Source organism: Anastrepha ludens, chromosome 3 (genome assembly GCF_028408465.1).
Source record: "Anastrepha ludens isolate Willacy chromosome 3, idAnaLude1.1, whole genome shotgun sequence".
NCBI classification, from domain to species: Eukaryota; Metazoa; Arthropoda; class Insecta; order Diptera; family Tephritidae; genus Anastrepha; species Anastrepha ludens.
In genome coordinates this window covers 59,106,015-59,129,362 of record NC_071499.1, presented here as the reverse complement: position 1 = coordinate 59,129,362, position 23,348 = coordinate 59,106,015, and the positions used below count along the sequence as shown (strand labels likewise).

General features: G+C 33.6%; 1 protein-coding gene across 2 annotated transcripts in view; it reads right to left on the bottom strand.

The window, feature by feature from the left end:
• The window catches only part of LOC128858047 (myc protein), a 92,851-nt gene that overhangs the window by 48,961 nt on the left and 20,542 nt on the right, over positions 1-23,348 (bottom strand). Inside the window, exon 1 of one of the 2 annotated variants that reach the window (XM_054093976.1) lies at positions 6,965-8,974. The exons of the other annotated variant lie outside the window; for it this stretch is intronic. The gene's annotated coding sequence lies outside the window, so the exon portion shown is untranslated. Of the gene's footprint in view, positions 1-6,964; positions 8,975-23,348 lie in introns of those variants that run through there. 2 annotated transcript variants of the gene reach the window in all.

Below are 23,348 nucleotides of genomic sequence, written 5' to 3'. Positions count from 1 at the left end.
TATTAGATACTAAATAATAAGCTAAGTTTAAGTCTATAAAATACGTATTACTAAATTAAATAGTTTTTCTTAAAGCTTTCAGGACAGCTTCTGAAACATTTGAAGCTTTTACTGTTATTCTTGTTATAAATTGCAAAGCTACAATCATATTACCGTAAAATAAGCAACATTTAATAGATTTTTTTTAAACTTTCATGGAGCTTTTACAAACTTAAAGCTCTGCTTCTGAAGCTTTCACGATTAGCTTTCACTGTGATACTTATAGCGGGATTTCAAAGCTTCCTTCATACATAATACGCTAAGTTTAATATTTTTTTCTAAAGCTTTCAAGCAGCTTTTGAAATTGCGAAAGCTTTGTATTGAAAATATAATATTTTCAGAAGCAAAAAACTACTGGCTATAAAAAGCAGTACTGCTACACTCACAGCAATACACCTAAACTAAGAATTTCAATTACTTCTAACAATGCTAAGATTATTTTTAGTTCTAAAATTTACCCTGCGAATGCTGACTCCACTCAAAGCCACATATTTACCAGGCACAGTGCTGCTATGCGCCTAATTATCTTATCTCTATAAGATACTAGTGATTTTCAAATCAACCAAGTAGTGGTAGAAAGCGCTATAAGTGAATCGACATTGAAATTCCATGAAAAAATAATTGAGAACAACATACAATCCACTTGTTCGTATGCATGCAGTGCGGGAGCTGTCATAGAACACTTGCGAAAACCACAAGTGAGGAAATGGGTAAGTGTAAATGAGTAATTATTTTACTATCGACTATGCATACCTCACATATGAGTGTGTGAGTATGCGCAAGTTGTAAATAGTAGAATAGAAAAAGACCACCACGAGATGCTAGTAGCCAAGTAGCAAATTTAGCGTACGAAGTGCAAAACACTCTACAGGAAAACGTATCAATTGCTTCAGTTTTAATTAAATCCAAATTCAAATCAGTTCACACGTGACTGCTTTACTGTATCTGCAAATCCCTTAAGTCCCAGCGAGCGTTATTATTGTTATAGCAACAATAGCCAGTCAAAGTCAAACTGAGTTAGTTCAAATATGACTGGCGCCCAATTATCGCGATTCGGTTATTTTTCTCTAAAAGATTTTAAATTTAAATTAAAGATTTTTGTAAATTATCTAAATACTCAAGTGCCACAATCTTAAAGTGACATTTCGTATAAAGTATGAGGTCGAATTTATATATAATCAAGGACTTTCGGTTCAAGAACATACTCCAAAAATGTAGAGCATCTTTCCATGTTGCCGTCACAACAATAACTACTCTACTGCGAATGTTAGAAGATCGCCGCCCAAGATAAATTCCAATGTAGTTTATCTTGAGGAAGTTCGCAGTTAGCTTTATTACCTGCAGGGTAGTACGGAGCAATTATAAAGAAACATATATGTATATGCACAAGTTTTTTTTTATTCGCTTAGCGATAAAGGCAAAAAACCCCCAACTTGTAATTTCCACTATCAGATTAGTTAGAACGGCAGAATCGTAGCATCGACAATAACATACTGGGCAGGCATGTGCTTGTGTGCATTTTTGTATTGATGTGGCGCCACAAGCCAATCACCGTATATCAAATAACAAAACGTAGTAATCAAATCGTTATTTTCTAATCGCCGATCAGGCAAATGAATCAAAAAAGTGTTAGTCGAATAAATCTTAATAGAAAATATAAATTAATATGTATTTCACCGCTTTGATTTAATTGACTGTGTAATTCCGTTTAATCAAATATGAGTGACTACTCACGATACAAAAATTGTTGTGGAATCTGGGAATTGCTACTGCTAATTTTTTGCTCACAAGCGAATGCGAAGCGAACAGAAAGCTTGAGTACCCCGAGACAATATTTCTGTCAAATGGGCTTGTTTGCGTTTTGTCTAGTCTGTAAGGTAGTTTGTACTGTAGATTAATAAAAAAAAAATATAAAAAATAAAACTAACAAAAAAATAAAATAAAAAAATAAAAAAAATAAAATAAACATAATAAACATAATAAAAAAATAAAATAAAAAAAACCAATAAAAAATAAATAAAAAACAATAAACATACAAAAAGCAGTAAAAAAAATAAATAAAAAACTATAAAAAAATTAAAAAACTATAAAAAATTAAAAAAAAAACTTAAAAAAAAAATCAAAAAAATTAAAAAAATAATAATAAAAAAATAAAAAAAATAATAATAAAAAAATTTAAAAAATAATAATAAAAAAATTTTAAAAATAATAATAAAAAATTAAAAAAAATTAAATTAAAATTAAAATTAAAAAAAAAAACAATAAAAACAATTAAAAGAAAATAAAAAAAGTAAAAAAAAGACTAAAAAAATAAAAAACCATAAAAAATATTTAAATAAATAAAAGCAAAATTAGAAAAATAATAAAAAATTAAAAAAACAATAAAAAAAATAATAATAAAATAATTATAATAAAATAGTAATAATAATAATAAAATAATAAAAAAAGTACAAAAAAAAATTAAAAAAATAAAAAGAAAAAATTCATAGGCTCTAAATTTTCTTGATGGGTTTGTTGCCTCCGGAGCAGGAATGGCTCCCTCGGACAAGTAAATAGGAATCCGCTATTTTTGTGTATTGTGAGTAATATTTTGCTGAGTGACAACCCTGACAACAATTCCTGCGCACGGTTGCTTATAATTTCACAAAACGTATTTAGTTATTGCGACTTATTTTTATTTAAAATTTTTTTTAAATTATTTTCCTTGTACATATTGCTGTTGCTCTATTTTCAGTGTATTATTTACACCACCAGGCGATTAAACCATTCTTTTTACAGTTTGTTTTCAACGCGAAGTAATAGCAAAATGTTTCTGTGTCGCAAGGCAAACAGAAAAGTCGATCAAAATAAAAACGCAAAACATTTTATAATAATAAAATCGAATAGATAAAAATGTGACGATGTTGATGCACAATTGCAATCGCGAAATTCTTCATTATACGACTGTACAGGTGACACACACATTTGTATACATCAATTTACAGGTTCTCTACAGTTGGTCTGCAAGCCAAGAACAATGCAACGCAAATTGCAGCAATAAATTCTGCTGAATTAGAAAACAAATTATTATGGAAATTTTATGAATGAAAACGAAATTAATGATTATATCAATAGACTTCAAATTGAAATAAACAGCTAAGGAATTATAAAAGCACAAATTGCCAAATCCACAACAAATATGTACACTTGCTAATGTTAATTAGGCGCACAGAAATTGTGTGCAAGCAAATGAACAAGTGAACAACAAAGGCAGCCAGAAACGCAGCTCGAAGGCAATTGATAATTGCAAAAAAAAAAAAACAGAAAAACATTCCCCTTATTTATCGCACACAAGCGACGACGTAGTACGTACTTCAAAGTTCACATAAATACCGACTGATATCATGCGCTGGCGTGGGGCATAATGACGCTAACCGCGGAAGCTTGCCGGCCGGTATGCAGTCTGATGCGAGTTATGAGCATTTGGGGCATGGCAAAGTGCAAAAGTGCACAGTAAAGACCCGTGAATTTCAATTATTTATACTTAATTACTGATAAATATTAATATATTATTTACTATATGCAGCAGAAATGAAAAATTAATGGATTGAGGAGAATGTATACGCTTTTCATACGAAAGTATTTAGTTAGAAATGTGTGAAAAAAAAAATGTGTAGCACATAAATAATAATGCATTTGCAATAGAGCAAACTTTTAGCTTAGTTTCTATTTAATGAAGTAATTTTTAATTTTTCTAATATTTTTTTATTTTGTTATATTTTTAAATCGCACGCGCAAGAATAAAAACATTTTGATAGCTAAACAGGGATAAGTCAAATTTATGCACTTTTTTCTTCATATTTACAGTTATTTGCACTCCTTTTTTTGATTCAAATAATTTTCTTTGTCATAACTCTCAACAAATATAAACTTTTATTTTTTACTTGAAAAACTGTAGCCCATTGCAATAGTTTTTTATTAGTGTGTAAATTTCACGTACTAATTCCAGATGTAATTAAGAAATGTAATCATATATTTATTGCATAAAACTGAAAAGCTGTATAAAACTCCTACTCATTCGCTGCGCCCAATAAAACACACCATAAATCAGTCCGAAAATGTGCAACACGCGCTGCACATTTTTCCTATGCACAACCCATAAAAAAATCATAGAGCATGAAATCGTCTCGTACAAGTCTCGTCAGCAACAAAAAACAGTTAAGTTGTAAATAAATAAATGGGTATAACAAATGATGCAGGAACTCGTTAAACTGTTGTGCATTACATGTGGCCCTGACTCGTACTGAAGTGTATGAAATGATTATTTTGCCTCATGTAATTGTACGCGAAACATTCACTTTCAAGGTAGCACTTAAGTTTTACACAACTTTATAATACATATGTACATATGTGCATATAATACGATTTTCCACAAAGAAAGCAAATGCATTTATAAACGTGTCTATTTATTTATTATTACCACGCTTAGCGGAATGAAACGTACCATATAATTAGACGGAATCCAAACGTATTAAATTAGTCACTGTACTTATTTAAGAGCCATTTACTTTGAAACTTATGTCTCGATGTATTTAATATTTTCAAGAAAAATAAATTGCAACGCTGCGTCATCCATTTAATCAAATGCAAATTCCATTCATCTATTTTCGCACTCTCTCCCATTCGCTTTACAATGCTCTCGGCATCATAGCTTCCACAACTTACAAACTTACATGTAACTGTAAATTCGTAGAAATTGCATTGGTGCGAGTTACGCCCACAATATAAACAGGCCAAAGTAAACTTGCAAATTGATATCCCACACACGTCATTCGCAGTGTTTCTTGCCGTTTGTTGCTGTTGTTTCAGCTAAAAATTCGCGCCTGGACTGTGCTGGGCGATATTAGATTATGGACATTATCAACCGGGCATACATACATACATACATACATACATACATATATAACAGAGAACTTAATAAAATTCGAAATTACCGTTACATACATATATATAAAACTTATGCAAGTATGTAAAAGAAAAAAATCTGTGGTAAAAAGGGCGTTAAATTATTGATAGAGTAGCGAGTGTTTAATAACAGCCGAAAGAAAAAAATTATGGCATTATTGCAAAAAATTATAATGTCGATTTCGTGACGTGATTAAAACAACGCGAATTAAAAACCGCTACTAATAAAAGTTTAATTTATTAAAATGTAAGTCATGACTCGTGCACTTTTTTATCGTTTCAGGATACAAAGTTGCAAAAATAATATTTTTTTTTATTAATTTCGCGCAACAACTTTACTTTGTTGTCGACAAAAAAAAAAAAATCTGGCAGCATTTGCAAATAACAAATGCTCGACAGGTTAGAATAAAATGGAAAAAGAAACGGCAAGTGCAGTTATAAGTATTGACAGGTACAAAAAGGTACATTTGTTCGAGCGCATCAGCACTGCTAGCAATAAATAAATGTACCGCTAACCACTGCAGAATAATGGAAAGAAATTTTGAGCGGATCACCAAAGTGGAAATAAATAAGGCAGTGAACGAATACAATAAAAAAAACAAGATCATGAAGGGAAAGAGGTTGCAAATGTTGTATGTACCAAAAATAAAAAAAGAATATTACACACAAAAATTTAATAAAAAAAAAAAATTTTAAGAAAAAATTAATAATAAAAAAAAGAAAAAATACATTTAATAAGAAAAAAAAAATTCAAAAAAGAACAAACTAATAAATAAATAAAAAATTAAAAAAAGTAATTAAACAAGAAAGGGGGAAAAAATTAAGATACAAAAAAAATTGATAAAAAAGAAGAAATAATAATTAAGTAAAAAAAGAAGAAAAATAATACAAAAAGAAGAAAAAATTAAGTAAAAAAGGAAGAAAAAAAGTAAATAAAAAAAGGAAAACTAATAATTAAATAAAACACGAAAAAAAATTTTACAAAAATACAAAAAAAAATTAAAGAAAAAAGAAAAACATTCATTAAGAAAAAGAAAAATATCATGCAAAAAATTTCAAATTAAAAATATAATGGTAAAAAAATAGAACAGCAAAAAAATATAATAGCACAAAAAATAAAAAAACAATAAAAAAAAAATAAAAAAAGGATAATTGAAAGCGAAACAAGTTTCAATTGCAAAGTTGCACCTGAAAAAAGAGAAAACAGGTCAAATTTAAAAAGTTGCTACAAAAAAAAAGACAAAAAAAGTTAACATTAAACGAATTTTGTGCAAATATGAAATTAAAAAATATAAATAAGTAAAGAAAAGTAAATCAGACATTAAAATAAACATTTGAAACTAAAAAATAAAAATTGAAAGCAGTAAATCTCTAAGTAATTAAATATTCCAGTTTTTTCAAACAATAAAATAAATTTATACTTTTCAATTAGAAAAAAAATGAAATGGAAAACGGCTAGTTTTTATTCCTTCATGAAATTAAAAATTTCAGTATTGGCATAAAATAAACTAATTCGCTAGTTTTCCAGATAGCAAATGAAATGCATAACAGTTTTTTTTATTCTTCCTTTTTCTATTTTTTATTCCTCCACAAAATCTCTAAAAAAGTAAATATTTTAGTAGTGGCATAAAATAAAATAATTTGATATTTCCCTTCATAATAAATGGAATCCTGAACAGTTAGTTTTTACTCATCCACAAAATCTCAACTAAATTAAATATTCCAGTTTTGGCATAAAAGAAAATAATTGTATATATTTCCACACATAAAATCATAACAGTTTTTTTTTCTTTTTTTTTTAGTTTTTATTCCTCCACTAAATCTCTAAGAAAGTAAATATTCCAGTTTTGACATAAAAGAAAATAATTTTATATTTTTCCACATAGTAAATACAAGATAAACTAATGCTTTTATTGTTATTTTAGAGTCCCTTTGATTTTATGAATATCAATTATGTTTTACAAAAAAAAATTCCCATTACCTTTTCCTTTATTTATGGTTTGACAGCCTGTTCTTTCTTTTGCAGTAAAATACAAATAGTAGTGGATGTTTGTTTTAGCGACTTCGAGCGTTATCCTTTATCCTTTTAACCTTGACCCACCTTGTCAATTAAGATTTAAATTATAAAACTTTACACTTCCAAATAATTCTTGGAAACTTTGAACACTTGCCAAGTTCTTATGCAAGTAAATGTAACTTTATTTTTCAATTTTGTCAATACAATTATTATAGTCCGAAAAATTCTTTCGCGCCTTTTTGCACTCGTCAAGAAAAAAACAATTAAAAAAAAAAAAAAAAACAGTACGCTTTGGTTGGACGACAGGAAGCGATTAAACACTTTGCTCCTTTACAATGTCACTTTGACTCTCTGTGGTGTACTGTCTGCCTGAGAGTATAACCACCACTGATTTGCCTAGCGTATGGCGGTAGCTCAAATGGCTCTTCTATTGGAATTTTCAGTTCCTAGTATTGGATTTGAACTTCGTCTTTGTGGTAGCGGTTCTTTTTTCCGTTTTTCCCTGATTCAACTATTTATCGTAGTTTTGTATTCCCAATTTATTGCTGTTTATATTTGCAAAGTCTCACTCGGGGCTCGAACCAAGTAAAACAACAAAGTTGATATCGATGTTTTGAAACGGGCTTGACACAGCAAATGTTCTTGGTGGAAGTTGCTTAGAATCGGTATAGTCACTCGCGTTTGCGTTTATTGATTTTATTTGTTTTCTCACTTTTATACTTTGCCCACTTATATTCGTGTACACATCTGTCAATAAAAGTAAATTTGCACTACGTTTCTTCTTTTGTTTGTTATTTGCAAAATTGCGAATTTTCGTGATAATTAATGATTTAGAATTGTTTTCAACTCTATGCATGACAGCAATTGCTCACTGCTTTTTGTATTCTTTCTGGGGCTTCTACGGCTAACTAGCGCGAACTGTCGTTCAGAAATATTCAATCACGATTAAGACTTCTTGGCACAAAATTTAAATGCTTTCGGCGAAAATATTCACCGAATTTTTGCACCTTACACGACTTTCGCTAATTTTCAAATTGAGTTCAAGCAATTAACCAAAAAATAAATCCTTATTTCGGCTAATGCACTTTCTTCTGCTTTAAATATGTTCACAAAGAGTCCTTAAACAATTTCTCCTGTGAGATGGATAATCGTCCACTTGCAGTGTTGATGAGAAATTGAACGACAACATAAATTATTTAACAAGGTAACACCGGTGCGAATAAATTCTGCAACTCCAGTGAGCAGCTCGCTTTGGATTCTGCGAAATTTTATTATTACTTTATATTTAGTTTCAGGAAAACAACGAAAATATATTTCACTTTCGCTGTTGTTTGTTGAGTGTTCAGCTCGGTATATCAGCCAAATTAGATTTCTTTCAATTTTTTAATTATGGTGCGTATTTCAATTTATTTTTACACACAAATTATTACTATTTAGTTATTTATTTATTTTTAATTATTAATTGATTTGAAAAGCAAATAGAATAAAGTTGCTATTTTTTTCGCGTTTGTGAATTTTATTTGAGCGCAATGTACGTTGCGTTGTAGATTGTGTGGCGGAATGAAGTTGGCGAATTTCCAACGTCTCAAGAAATTTTAGTTTCTGTTGTTGATAGATGATGGTGTTTAGCATTAATGCAGCCACCTTAAAATTTTAACAAAATATTTTTTCTCTTGATTATATATTATTCACTACACGTCGCGGCGCGTATTGAAATATTTGCTTCTTGACTAACGAACAAATCTGATTTCTGATTGCTGATTCCAGCTACAATTTTCTGACCATTCTCTTTCACTTTCAAAACGGTATTGAATTTGCAGAAATACGCGCGCCGCTCAAGAAGATAGAAAATTGGTAACGGCGTACAACAAATTTCCACCGATGATGTTGATAGCGTTGACAGCTGTTGCAGCGACGGCTAAACCACACGACGTACAAACGCGGCGAACAGGTTCAAAGCGTACGAACGAATGAAGAACTTTCGTAGAGTGTTTTGCGCCTTTATTAGTTCAAATCAGCTAGACAAATGAGTAAATGAGAAGGTGAAAGAGAAAGAGCGCGAGCGCGAGCGCGAGCCCGAGAGCAAGAGCAAAAGAAGGAAACGAGCGCAAAAGAATGGCAGTGTTGATATTTTGGGAGCAGTGGAGTCTTTGCCGGCACAAGCGAATATTCACATTTGTGTAAATAACGATAGTGGTGTACGGTAATAAATATTTCGATTTTTTGCAATTTATTTGGTGATTAATGAAAACACAAGTTGGCGCATTTTTTCCGGTAGCTCAACTTTTTCGATGAATTTAAAATTAAAGAAGCATAGGTGGTATTTATTTAAAGACTGTCAGTCAACTACTAATAAAATTGTCCAGAAGAGGAGCAGTCAACCGGCTGATTAGCAGTCAACCGAAAATAACAAAAACTAGTGGCAATTGTTGACTCTGAAGAATAAATAAATTTTATTTTATAACTTAGAAAGACAAATAACGGAGCACTTGGGGCGAAGTCACCTTCTAACTTTGTTAAGTGAGAGGCAAAAATGATAGAACAACGTTTTTCTAATAGCGCTCGCCCCTCGGCAGGCAATGGCAAAACTCCCGAGTGTATTTCTGTCATGAAAAAGTTCGTCTTAAAAAACCATTTGTCGTTCAGAGTCGGCTTATAACTGTAGGCCCCGCCATTTGTAGAATAACATCAAGACGCACGCAACAAAATAGGAGGAGCAGCTCGACCAGTCACCTAACAGAATTGTACGCGCCAATTACAATATTATTTTTTTATTTTTTTTTTTTTGCTAATAGAGGGCCCTACAGTTTTTTGTCACTCATGATGGAAATAAATTTTAATATGCCTTTTCTTCCCAAGTGACGACTACTACTTGAAAATCTTCTTCAGTGTAGCATTTCGCGCAAGACACCTCGAATCTTAAGGAGGGAAACAGTTTTAGGAGGCCGAAATTTTGGTGTTCTTCGTGAATATTTTGAACAAGGAAGGAATAATCAGAATTTTTTTAAACTTGGAGGGTATTTTACTCATATTTTTAAGTACACTTTAAAATTCTTTCAAACCATTTCCGACCGATATAGTGGCGTTAGAGCGTGTTGTCCATGGACGATCGTCATCCGAGAGTCTGCTGGTGGGCATTCTTGAAGTTGCAATTTTTCTCCGTAATCAACAACATTTTTTTTTTTTTCGTTAACAACATGTTTTCTAAGAATATGAACCTAATTGCGATAAAATAATATTGAAAATCGCATATCTTTGAAACGCTTGAACACAATGCCATTTTTTCATACCATAATTTTTCATCTATTTTGCTTAAAACAAATATTTTTAATGGTAATATAATCCCAGAATTAGGTTCATATGAATAAGGATTGAATAAAGAATACTCCGAAAAAAATGTATAACGATTGGTCGATAACTTTTTGAGCTAGAGTGCCCACCAGTTGAAAGAAAGTAGTTTCGAGGAAAACGTCGTTCTAACTGACGCGCGCTATGAGCACTTACATAGAATCGGGAATAATGCGAATTTCGCTTTAAAATTTTTACCAGATATTCTTGAGTAGTTATACTAACAATTTATGCAATAAAAAAGTCGATTATTTGATAAGTCTACACTGTTTGCCCCCTTAAGTGCTGTACGCACCAACGATTATGTGCGGCAGTTTTACTCAACTTTTCTTGCTTGCGCTTGTGAAGACTGGTATTCTGTATATCTTGTTTTATGACTCGTAGTATTTACAGAGAAATTGCAGTCAAATGTTAAGGAATATTTGCTCAACATCCTTTTTTTTCTGATAGGCGGGTATATATATACCTGTCTATGTATGTATATTATATTTATGTTTACACCTTATCTACCAAGTTCTAACGCATCGTAACTACCTCTTTGTGTTTTATGTTTATGCATACATATGGCCCTTTTTGTAAGCACCTGCGTTCATATTTTGGTTTGGATAAAAATATTTTTGTTTTCTTATGTCAAAGAATATTTGGACGAAGATTTCTTGGAAACGCGCCGCTCTCTCTTTGACATTACAAATGCAAAGTTCTTCCTGCGAGTTTTCTTGTGCTCTACGTCCATTTTTCGAATTTTGCAGAGTTCAGCTGTTGCGAACCATCAGTCGATACTAATTTGTTTTTTGTACTGTGAAAATTTTTCTCCGATGTTTACATCGCTTGAAATTAACGCTAAAAAGGTTAAACTTCGAGGTGGAAAGGTATAAATAGTTGGTCTATACTATAATAGTTTCTCTAAATTGTCAGATTTTTTTTTACCTCTTTCTTTGTTGTTGTCTAAAGAGTCCAGCAAGAACAAAATACGTATCACTGACAAATTTGTCATTGTAGAAGTTTTAAGCAACAACAAAGAACATACCACGACAGTCGGTTCTACATAACCGGAACGACTTGGATTTATATCCGGCCAAGGACTGTCACGGCAGCAGCAACAACTACAACAACAACAACAACATACCAAAGTTGTATCGGCTCTACTGCTGCTTTCTTGTAAATGCGCTTTGACTTTTATATTCTTATTTTGAATAATAAATACCTGCTGAGTGAGGCAGATTGATAATAAGAGTGGGAGGGACAGCATAAAATAGTGTACTTATGTAAATATATTCGAAAAATGTCTATATTCTATAAATTTTTCGCTATCATATCAATTGCTGACTGTACTCAAATGGTTACACATTATTTAAATCTCTTCCAATTAATCCCTACTCCCACTACTACTATTTTTACCTTACTTTCCTTTTCTAATACCTCCTCCAACTTCTACTTCCTTACCACTAGCTGTAATTTGCATTTTAATTTTGATTTTACTGTTAATCCTTTTATGTAAACTATTCTTAAGGTCAATCATTGTAAAAATAACTTAGGGTTGTAGGTTTGACTTTAATCTATTTATATAAAAAGAAGTTACATTTCCTTGGTAATCTTATAACTCAAGAACGGGCTCTCCTATCCAAACCAAATTTTTAGGCTTTGTTTGGACTATTCAGTAGATGGTTTGTGTTTTAAAATTTTAAGAATCGGATACCAGGGTCTCGAGAAATAGGCCAAAACGTGAACCCGGGTAACCCTAGGATGTGTTTGTACAATATGGGTAGCAAATGGAAGTTGTTGATGATTCTATAGTATAGAGTATTTTTTGCCGCTCCGTGACTAGGGTCTGGAGATATCGCCCAAAATGTGGACCCCGATAACTTAAGGATGTGTTCGTACAATATGGGTAGCAAATGGGAGCTGTTGATGATTTCTATAGTATAGAGTATTTTTCATACCGTTCCGTGATTAGGGTCTCGAGATATAATCCAAAACGTGGACCCGGGTAACCCTAGGATGTGTTTGTACAATATGGGTAGCAAATGGAAGCTGCTGATGATTCTATAGTATAGAGTACTTTTGATGCCGCTCCGTGACTAGGGTCTCGAGATGTCGCCCAAAATGTGGACCCCGATAACTAAAGGATGTGTTCGTACAATATGGGTAGCAAATGGGAGCTGTTGATGACTTCTACAGTATAGAGTATTTTTCATACCGTTCCGTGACTAGGGTCTCGAGATATAATCCAAAACGTGGACCCGGGTAACCCTAGGATGTGTTTGTACAATATGGGTAGCAAATGGAAGCTGCTGATGATTCTATAGTATAGAGTATTTTTAATGCCCCTCCGTAACTAGGGTCTCGAGATATAGACCAAAACGTGGACCTGGATAACCCTAGGATGTGTTTGAACCACATGAGTATCCATTTCGGAAAAAATGTAAAGCAATTATGGATTTAATTGTGAAATTATATGTATTTGGGGAGGTGCGTTGCCATATGTACTCCATCGAATGGCAGAAAAGGGGATTGCCGCACGCACATCTACTAATTTGGCTGGTACATAAAATAACTCCGGATCAAATCGATAGCCTTATATCAGCTGAAATTCCTAACCACACTGCTGATCCTGGGTTATTTCAAGTTGTCGTTATACATTACATTTCCTTGGTAATCTTATAACTCAAGAACCGCAGAACCGATTGACACAAAGATTTTAGAGTTCTTTTCTATCTTTAAGGAGGTGGTTTGTGTGAAGTTTGATTGAAATCGGTGCAGCCGTTCCTGAGTTATGATATTTTATGTGAGTAATGGTTTCCTCTCATACGAAATGCCTGTATGGGAAAAACAATAACAAATACACAGCCGCGTATGAGCGTTTCTGTTGTACTGTTGTGGTTGTAAGTGTATTATGTTAATATTAATTTTGGGCGAAAATATAATAAAAACTGGAGCATTCAAGGAACTGGAAAAACATTTTTAACTTTATTTATTTTAGCATAATTTATTTAGCGTAAAAAATTGAAATGGAAATTAAAGAATCAAAGTATAATAACAAGTTTTTATCGGCTCTTTCACCTTACCTGTATATAGGTGACCACCACAATCAAATTTTAAAAAAGTACAGAAAAGGCTATTGTGACATCTTTAGAAAGTATGTTGAATGAAAAAAATCAACTAATTCAACTGTTTAAACATTTTACGAGTTCTATAAAGAAAACTTAATATGAAAAATTTCTTGCGATATAAAAAAAAACATTTTATGTATGGTGGTGCGAAGCCCACTGGGTGATGCTAGTAATAAATAAATAAATAGGTAAATATCATACAATTATATACAACTTAGGTAAAAAAGGCAAAAAAAAATCACATATACATATGCACACCTATATGTACGTATGTATGCAGCTGAACTAATTAAAGCGTTGAAAAAACCTTTCCTCCACCTTAACGTTGCTCAAAATGCAAAAATCATCAAATCACTTTTAGTGACTTTTTTTAACAAGTCATAGTAGGCTTCACAACAAATATTTGTTTACTGTACCGTTACATTTAATAAAAACAAATTTCCGTTTACTTCACGCAAAGCCATTGTAACCAAACAAACAACCAAACATATTTCTCTTAAGCAGGATAGGTAAATATGATGGCACCTTTTACTTGAATGTATTTCAATGCGAAAAGTAGTTGCGCACCATGCCTATCAACAATAATGAATATTGTTGCGATTCTAGTGAAACCCTTAGGAACGAAACAATTTTGTGGAAGCCAAAAACTATAAGAATAAGTTAAAGCGTATCCAAAAGTAAATGAAGAAAAATCCTAAATTTCAAGAGCGCTAAAATGTATTCTTCTAATGCCTTGACGTCTGCTTGCTTTACCTGCATTCTCCTCAACGATCACAGCGAATTTGATAGAATCCTGCTTTACCTTTGAGCAATTTTTAATTCTTATTCTTATATCGGTGAACATAACTGCAATCTTTCGTAGCCACATTAACGCGGGCTCTTTGGTAGGAGTAAAACTAGTTCATTGGTATAAGTCAGCCTTGTCCAGCACGTTGAGGAATAATGATATAGTGGCTGTCACATTCGCCGGTAGTGCTGCGTCGGATCTGAAACCATCTACGAACTACTTGAGGTCTCTCGGTGAATGTCATCTATTAACTATTAACTATCAACTTTTAAATTTTGAATTTCTATATTACGAAGTATCCTCAACCACCAGAGCAAGTTTATTTGATCTCATACGCCGATGATTGCCCCCAATATTGTCGTACGGCAATGACATCTATGGCTTGTGTTCCAAAGTGAACGATTACCTCTGCAGGCTTGATCGCTTCTAAGCAGCCTCCAACTTTCTCCCACTAAAGCCACGGCGACCCTATTTACGGCCTGGACAAAGAAGGTAATACTACCTCGATAATACATCTATACGACTGTTAATAATCCCATGTTGCTAGGAGTGACTTTCGTTAGTTTGCCTACCTTCTCGGTGCACACAACCGTGATTGCGATTAACGTTTAAAATTGCAAGGAAGTTCTCAAGACGCTAACCGGCAGCTCTTGAGACAAATACAAAGAAACGTTGCTGAGGACATTTAAGGGGTTATATACCTTATGTTGGATTAAAAAATCGAAAATTTATATTCTAAAAGTACATCATCTTAAAAATATAAATTTAAAAAATCATAAAGATCGGAGCACTAGAAAGAAAGTTACAGACCATGGAAGCGCGCGACCTTTCTTGGAACGAGAAGTGCACGCAATACTTTAGGCGCGATTATCTCGAAGTCGTGTTTTTTGAAAATTACCGTCGCAGTGATCATTACTTATCAAAAACTATTTGACCGATTTGCATAAACTTTTAATTATTCGAAGTTACAATCTCGTGAATCTGAATGGTCCACTTTTTATAAATATTTGCATAAATCGCTGGAATAAATTTTTTTTTTTTAATTTTTCAACCCCTCAAAAATCGTTTTTTTTGGTGTAAAGCGGTTTTCATATCGAGAAATTTTTTTGGGGTAAATAAACCATTCAGATTCACTAAAAAACATTTTTCTACAATAATCATTTAATTTTTTTGATTTCAGTTGAGCTGCTCATACGCTACCTCTTCTAAAAAAACGGCGTATCGGGGGAGGGGCGATATCAACAATAAATAATAATATTTTTTTAAATAAAAACAAGGTACATAACCCCTTAAGGTAGTCGACCCGCCGGTCCCAACCTATCTGGAACTAGTGCTACGCACTAGATGAAGCTCCAGACCTGTCAAAATACCGCAATCAGAACGGCTTTGGGATGCCACCCGCTGCTCCCTAATCCAGGGTCTGAATAGTGAGGCATTTATTCTCCCAGTTAGGGCTAGGGTGCTAGTGAGGAAACTTCTGCATGTCTTCACTGCCGCGATCCACGGCTACACTCGGCAACCACTGGGCCTCTCAGTATACAGATAAGCCTTTAGCCATATTCTTCGGGAATCACTCACCACCTCAATGAACTTCCGCTTCCAGAGTCCACCCTTCAGTTATTGCACTCGTAGAGCTTCAGCTGGCTCGTGAAACCCGCGTTAATTTGGCACAATTACATTTCGGATACTTTAGCAGGTTACATTTCCCCCTATCAGAAGCGACACTGAAATACTCAGCATACTCGTACACTCCTGCTCACAGTATTAAGTCACTTTATCTATTCACAATATTCGCAATATTTTTCAAGCTACATTTTTTTCGCTTATTTCAAGAAAAAATTATAGTTCATTGTATAACAAAAGCCTTACAAATCCAAGTTCCAAAATTTCTACAAAAGTCGTGAAAAATTTAAAAAACTTGTCATCAAAATGCTAAATTGTTTTTGTAGTTTTAAGATTCTGATGAAAATCTTTAGCCACTTTTCAAGAATGCAGTTAGTTTTATAGCCCATTCAATAACAAAGTACAATTTCAAGTGGCTCAAATATTGCATTGATTGTTGACAATTTTTACCCATACGATAATGAGCATTTTTCCCCTATAAAAGACTCACCTCAATTTTCAATTAGAGAAAAATCAGCAAAAATACTTTAATGCCGTTGTAAACAGCATAAAAAGTTCTATAGAACTAAATTTTTGGTTATTCCTTGTGAAACGGTGCGCTGCTGGGATTAGTCCGTTGTGTCCTTAGCGGAACCGAATTTGACTGTCAGCTGTCATTGATTGTATGTGTTTATATAGACCACACATCTTGCCGGGACGGACAAATAAGGCCTGCAGGTACAATTGTGCACTCTATACAAATAATCAATTCGGCTGACCGTCAAATGCGGATTGACGGATTCATTAAGACAGGTCTAAAACTCGGAAACTTTCAACGTTTGTCATATGACGAGCTCGACACAACAACAATTTAGACAAGCACAAGACAGTACAGCGTTTATATACGGCAATACTTTCATTGTGGCATCGCTCAGTGCTTTGTAAGACATTTCAATCGAACTCATTGCCGGAACCGACGCAACGGACTCATTCTGGCAGACTTCTTATACCGAAAATTTTTTCCAATATCAATCCATTTTAGTACCTTTGCAGATATAAATTGTTCACATTTGCGCAGCAACACTACCTTCCTAGATTTTAAATGAAATTTACTGATATTCGAGAGCGGGAAACTAGAAACTATCCGATTTAATATTAAAGAGAAAAACGCCCACCCAAATGCCAGTTTCACTCAATTTTACCACTCAATATCTCTTCTATCCAATATCTCTTTTACTCTCTCTCTCCGCGCAATAATCAGCTTTGGCTCATCACTCCACAGCTCATGAAATGAATGCCCACTCCAACCGGCTACTCTCTTAGTTTTTTTATTTACCGGCATGCAGCCAACAGGCCGACTAATTGCACGTCAACAAGTTTGGCTTATTACCGTTTTGTTTTGATTTGCATTTTCCTCTGCACCGATGCCAGAGAAGGTTTTTAGCATGACGAATGTCGTTCACGAGTTTTAGTACATGAGTTGCACCTTCTCTGATGCCAGCAACAAAGATCACAAGTGAAATAAAAGCGAAAATATTGAAAAGAAACAAAACAAATTTATGTAATTGTTTATCTGCAAATGCGCTTTTGGAGTTTGTTTCTTGTATTTACTTATTTTTATTTTTTATAGCAACGAGTCGTCTTATTTGTAAACAAACCTATTTCTCACGCTGCTGCAGCCGCAATAAGCGTGAAAATCTAAATGCATTGCGTTGTACGTAGTAAGATGTACATTTGTACGGTATGTATGTACAGCTATGGACGGGGAAATAGAGCACTTCGATATAGTGCCCTCTATACGAATTGTTATTTCTTAGAAGATTAACTGAGATTCGTACATATTTTTATGCTATGAATCACTTCTCTTAAATATCGGACAATAAGTCGCATTTCGCACTTTTTCAATGTTTCGATTTACCACGATTCACTCGAAATGCATATTATTGTGTGTAGCGCAGTTCTACTTCAACCATTGGTTAAGATAATTAAAGCTAATTTTTTCGGTAAATTCTTATATGTTATAATTGCAAATATAATTGTTTCCCTTAAAATCGCTACTGTTTACGAAAATGGGAAGAGGACCTTACCGCGCACATGAAAACAACAACATTTGGGGCAAAAGAAGAAGAAGAACATTATTTTAGGCATCTCTACAAAACAAGCAAAAATTGCAGAAAAATGTGTTGTTCTCGTAAAATATTTTCTAATTTCATTAAATGCATTCATACAGACAAAAATATGCTTAAAATATAAGGAGTTCGAAAGACCCTGTGCGTGAAAGACTCCAATACAGCAGGGCAACGCCATCGTTCAGAAAAGTAAGCGTGACCCTTTGAAGTCCGCTTGAGCGATAACGCTGGAAATAATGGAGGAAAATAGCCTGAATAGATCAATCAGATATATGCCTAGACGTCTCAAGGAAAATAAATTGCATGGGCATGTCATGCTCTCGACGCTTAGCCTGGAAAAGGCATCCTCTGGAAGCCAATCAATATGAAACATCTAGATGGTCTCCATTATGCTGATCACATTGCTTTACTGGATGGGAGGGTTTTCAACTCGAATGTGAAGTCTGTACTGAAGTATGGCTGCGAAATGTAGTCCGTAGCGGTTTCAACAACAAAAAAGCTTCAAACTTGTATTAACCGCTGCTTAAAGGATACGAGTATACTTCGCATATGGCGGCCAGATAATTGGATTTGACGATGATGACGAGCGTCTTTCTCGAAGCGAACAAAGTCCAGTTGAGATTCAAATACGCGAACGAATATGGAAAGGGATAGGCCATACACTCCGTAAACCTACGACTGACATCAGCAGAATGTCTCTAGACTAGAATCTGCCCGGCCCTCAGCGAGGAGTACGGCCGAAAGGAACATGGACATCTGACGACTAGCCCACTTGGCCGCAGATAAAGGCAAAAGCTGCAAATCGATCCCAATGGAATTTATTTGTATCAGCACTTTGCACCTCCAGCCGGCGCGATAGCAAATAAAAATAATGTCAGCAGAAAAACCGCGCCACTATGGAAAACAATTCAAAGCACTTTTATCTTTTGCAAATGCGCATAGAAGCGATTACGTAAATGCCTGCAAAAGGATACTTTTTACGGACGAAACTATGATTGGCCTTGATGGAAACTTTTGTTCAACCTGAAAAAAACCGAGAATTCAATCTCCGGTATACAACAAATGTCTTTATTTATTGATTTATTAAGCCAATGAATATAATTATTCTTATAGGCTAAGTAGGCATATTTTAAGGTTAAATAGGCATAAAAAAAGTACAACTAAACTATTATATTTATAATAAATATTCAAAAATTTCACAGGCGATTTTTAGAATTTTATTAAACTCAATTAAATCTCTACTAATAGGAGCATAAAGATATTTCAAAAGACCAGCATAGAAAAACTCCGAACTACGAAGAGCTCTGGTCGGAATATTAAAGAGAATCCTCTCGGAACAGTCCATAGTACACGGATCAAAGCAAAATGAAAGTCAAAGATAAAATTATTCTCCTGTTCTGCGATGATTTTAAGTTAATCAATAAGCATCGCGCGTCATAGGTAGGTAAGTTTGACGATTATTTTCTCGGAATGGAGAATAGTTTAATAGAATAAATGGCAATGCGCACAAGTTTGCTGATCTTGATATTCTCAAAAATACGATGGAGCCATATTCCTGCGCGTTCATGCCACTCAATTGGGCATTCACGCATGGTGGTGGAAAATTGGCTTTCCAGTGAAAAAATTACATGGATTGGCCAGCACAAAGCCCCGACCCCATGGAAAATCTGTGGAACGATATAACTTTAAGATTAAGGTTGGACAAAAAAAAAATTTAAATGTCAATGAATTATAAAAAATAGTAGCGTAAGGGCTTTAGCTCCCAACGCAATACACTGAACTTTTCTACAGACGCTTTTAAAATAAGTAGTGGAGTAGGCGCTGAGCTATATTGTCCAGAGCTAGACCTAAGGAAGTTGTATAAGCTATCAGACTACTGCAGTTTATTCCAGGCTGAGGTTTTCGCAGTTAGACAGGCAGCAGACCTACCTGTGTTACTACTGAGGCCAACTCCAAGGTTAACTTTTACATAGTAGATAGTCACGCAGCCATTAAAGCAATTACATCGTTTAGTATAACATCCAAGATCGTTCTTCAGAGCAGGGAGGCAGTGGAAAGGTTGTAAGCTAGCATTGAAGCGTACGAGATAGTAGAGAATTTAGCGAAAAATTGGGTATCTCTAACCTTGGATCTTGTTAACGAAATATCAAAATCCATAAGAACAATATACAACGAACTAAACGAAAACATGATCAAAAAATTAAGGCCAAGATGGAAGAGTCTGTCCACTTATTTCAATCGTACTCCATTTTAACTATAACTAACACGAAGAGATCGTAGAACTATGGCAGACCTGCTGACGGGACATAGCCCTGTAGCCGTACGCTTATACGATAGGAATCTCAGACAAAGAGGAAGGCAGGAAATGTAGGGAGCAGGGAGCTCAAGGAAATTGTAGAGCATCTCCTTTGCGGATGTCCTGCGTTATTTAAAGCATGCTTAAAATATTTGGGGAGGCCACAGTTTGACCAATTCGAAGCCATCTCAGCAGTGGGTTGGAAATGTCCCCTTAAGTTCACAATAGAAACAGGCACCATGCCGGTGGACTATTTCAAAATGCATAACTCATGAACTTCATCTGTTATCGCCATGGACCGAATTGACCTATGCGTGACTGCAAAGTCTACCTAGACAAACCTATAGTAAAGAGCACAGGAAGCGTGGAACTCTATTTCTTTGAAGAGATGCCAAAAATTTACCTCGCAGGTGTGAGCAGGTTTAAATAATAATGGATAGTCAACAAAATACTAATCACTGAAGTAAGTAATTCATAAACAAATGGGTTAATTTGAAATAATTATTTTATGTTTTCCTTGCTGATTGATAAAAGTGCGCTATTCTAGTCTCCAGTTCAAAAATGTGATATATCCGATTTTTTGACAGGCATTGAATTGTTAATTATTTAGCTTTTTCTTGATAATTAAACAAAAGAATAGATTTGTGCTAAAATAAATGTATATATAAAAAAATTCATTAGATGTTTTAAAATTTTTTTTTTATAAAATTTCAATTTACAGACGTACATACATACATACGCCAGTCACCGTACACATCTTGAGTTTTATTAACTTATTTCTGGCGTTTAAGTTGACCTTTAAGCTTTGGTGTATTAAAAGAATTATAGTAGCATTTAATAGCAAATATTTTTTTGCATTTAAGCCCGTTTTATTATTTTTTGCCCTTTCCTATAAAAGAGACAAACAGGCCCACCTATTGGGAGGTTAGAGAGTCAAAATGTTCCACAAAAATATTCTTCGTTATCTTTCCCATAGAACTGCTGAAAACATTGTACATTTAAAATGTAAGGATTACATAGTTTCCTATGCTGATTTGCCGTAAGAGTGAAAACTTTCAAGTTTCAAAAACAAACTTTAGATGTAAACTTTCTACTCGCCGATATACGGAAATTTTTTCGTGCACTCTACCACCATCCAAAGTCGGAATTTGGTTAATTTTTTTTATTTATTTTTATTTTTTAAATTTTTTGTTTTTTTTTTTTTAATTTTTTAATTTCTTTTTTTTTTTTTTTTATCTTTAATTTTTTTTTGTGTTGTACAGTGTAAATATGGCAAATATGTGCCATACTGTATTCACATAATTTTTCAATCATTTTCCTTATTCCTTATTTATTTACATAAAAAAAATGCTACAACAGGTTTCTTTGCCAGGTGAACTTATTTATCTAAGTTTATAATTAAAACAACTTGGAAGCAAATATTTCCTTGCAGCATACACACATACAAAGATACTTATGCAAACATGTGTATGCACATATATATGTATATGTATCTAAGCAGACATAATTTTAGAACAAAAAAAAATTTATAAAATTTTGTAGTGTAAATTCAATTAACACTCCAAATTTTCCAAAAAACAAAAATGTATTGCGGAAGGGAGCGCATTTTAGTCGAAACCTCAGAGAAGGTACGAAAAACTGTAGACAATTCAAATAATTTCCGATTATCTTTCAGTCACAGAAGTTTAAACATTCTATTTCTAATAGCATAAAAGTCGTTTCGTTTTTATAAGGCACTTCAGTTTATTTCTGAAATAGAAAGGTAAATAAAAGTTTTAATGTATTTATTAGCAAATATGTGAACAAGTGTTTTTTTATTAGCAAATAATGTGTCGAGTTAAGCGTCTTAACGGTTTTTTAAATAACTTGCAGAACACTTTTCATTAAAAAAACATTTTTTTTTCAGTGCTGCCAGAAAGGAAACAGTGAAAAATCGTAAATGCAAAATTTTATCAAGGAGCCAAATTTTTAACTGTCAGGGTTTGGTTGAAATTTTATTGATGATTTTTATTGGCAAACTTTTTAACTAAAAACTGAAAAAAAAGCTCGGAATCTTGAACTAACATTTAAAAAAAGAGAAAGTACAGCAAAAGAAATATATTTTTTAAATAATCTTTAAAATCGGATATCCCGAAAAAGGTTAAGTCATATAATTAAATTAATCAGAAATGATATTATTTAAGTATCTAGGACGACTTTGGTATAACTCTGTATACATATTTATGAAATATACATAAGTAAAGGGTTTTCCAATAACATGTGTTATTTTGAATAGCCCGCTATTTCGGTAGATGCCACTTTTGAAGCTGTCATTTTTTAATATTTGACAAGTAGAAACTACGCCATTGATAAAAATGGAACGATACACGAGACGGTTCCTAAAACTCGAACATTTTTGGGGCATCGTGAAGCACCGTGCCGGACCGCAATACAGAAATTGGTGAAAAAATTCGCGCTGTTGGGCCAAGTTAGTGATGTGAAGAATAAAACCCGTGCACGTCGCTCAAGAACAGCCGAAATCATTGCTGTTGTAGCCGAGAGTGTTGAAGAAAACCCAGGTTTGTCCATTCCTCGTCGTTCTTTGGAATTAGGCATCCCACAAACGTCATTACACCGTATTTTCCATAAAGATTTGGGTCTTAAGGCTTATAAAGTCCAGTTAATACAAGAACTCAGGCCGACAACGTCGTGTCTTTGAGGATTGGGTCGTTGAAATGCATGAAAATGATCCGCATTTCCATCGAAAAATCATCTTGAGTGATGAGGCCCATTTCCACCTCGGTGGCTTCGTCCACAAGCAAAATTGTCGGATCTGGGGCTCAGAAAATTCAGGAGTTATTGTTGAAAAGCCTCTCTATCTCAACGAGTGACTGTTTGGTGCGGTTTATGGTCCGGCGGAGTCATTGCATCTTACTTTTTCGAAAATGAAGCTGGAGCAACAGTTACGGTGAATGGATTGCGCTATCGAAAGATGATTAATAAATATTAATATTTTTATGGCCGGAATTGGATGGTTTTGATCTGGACAACGTTTATTTTCAACAAGACGGAGCTACGTGCCACACAAGCAACGAAA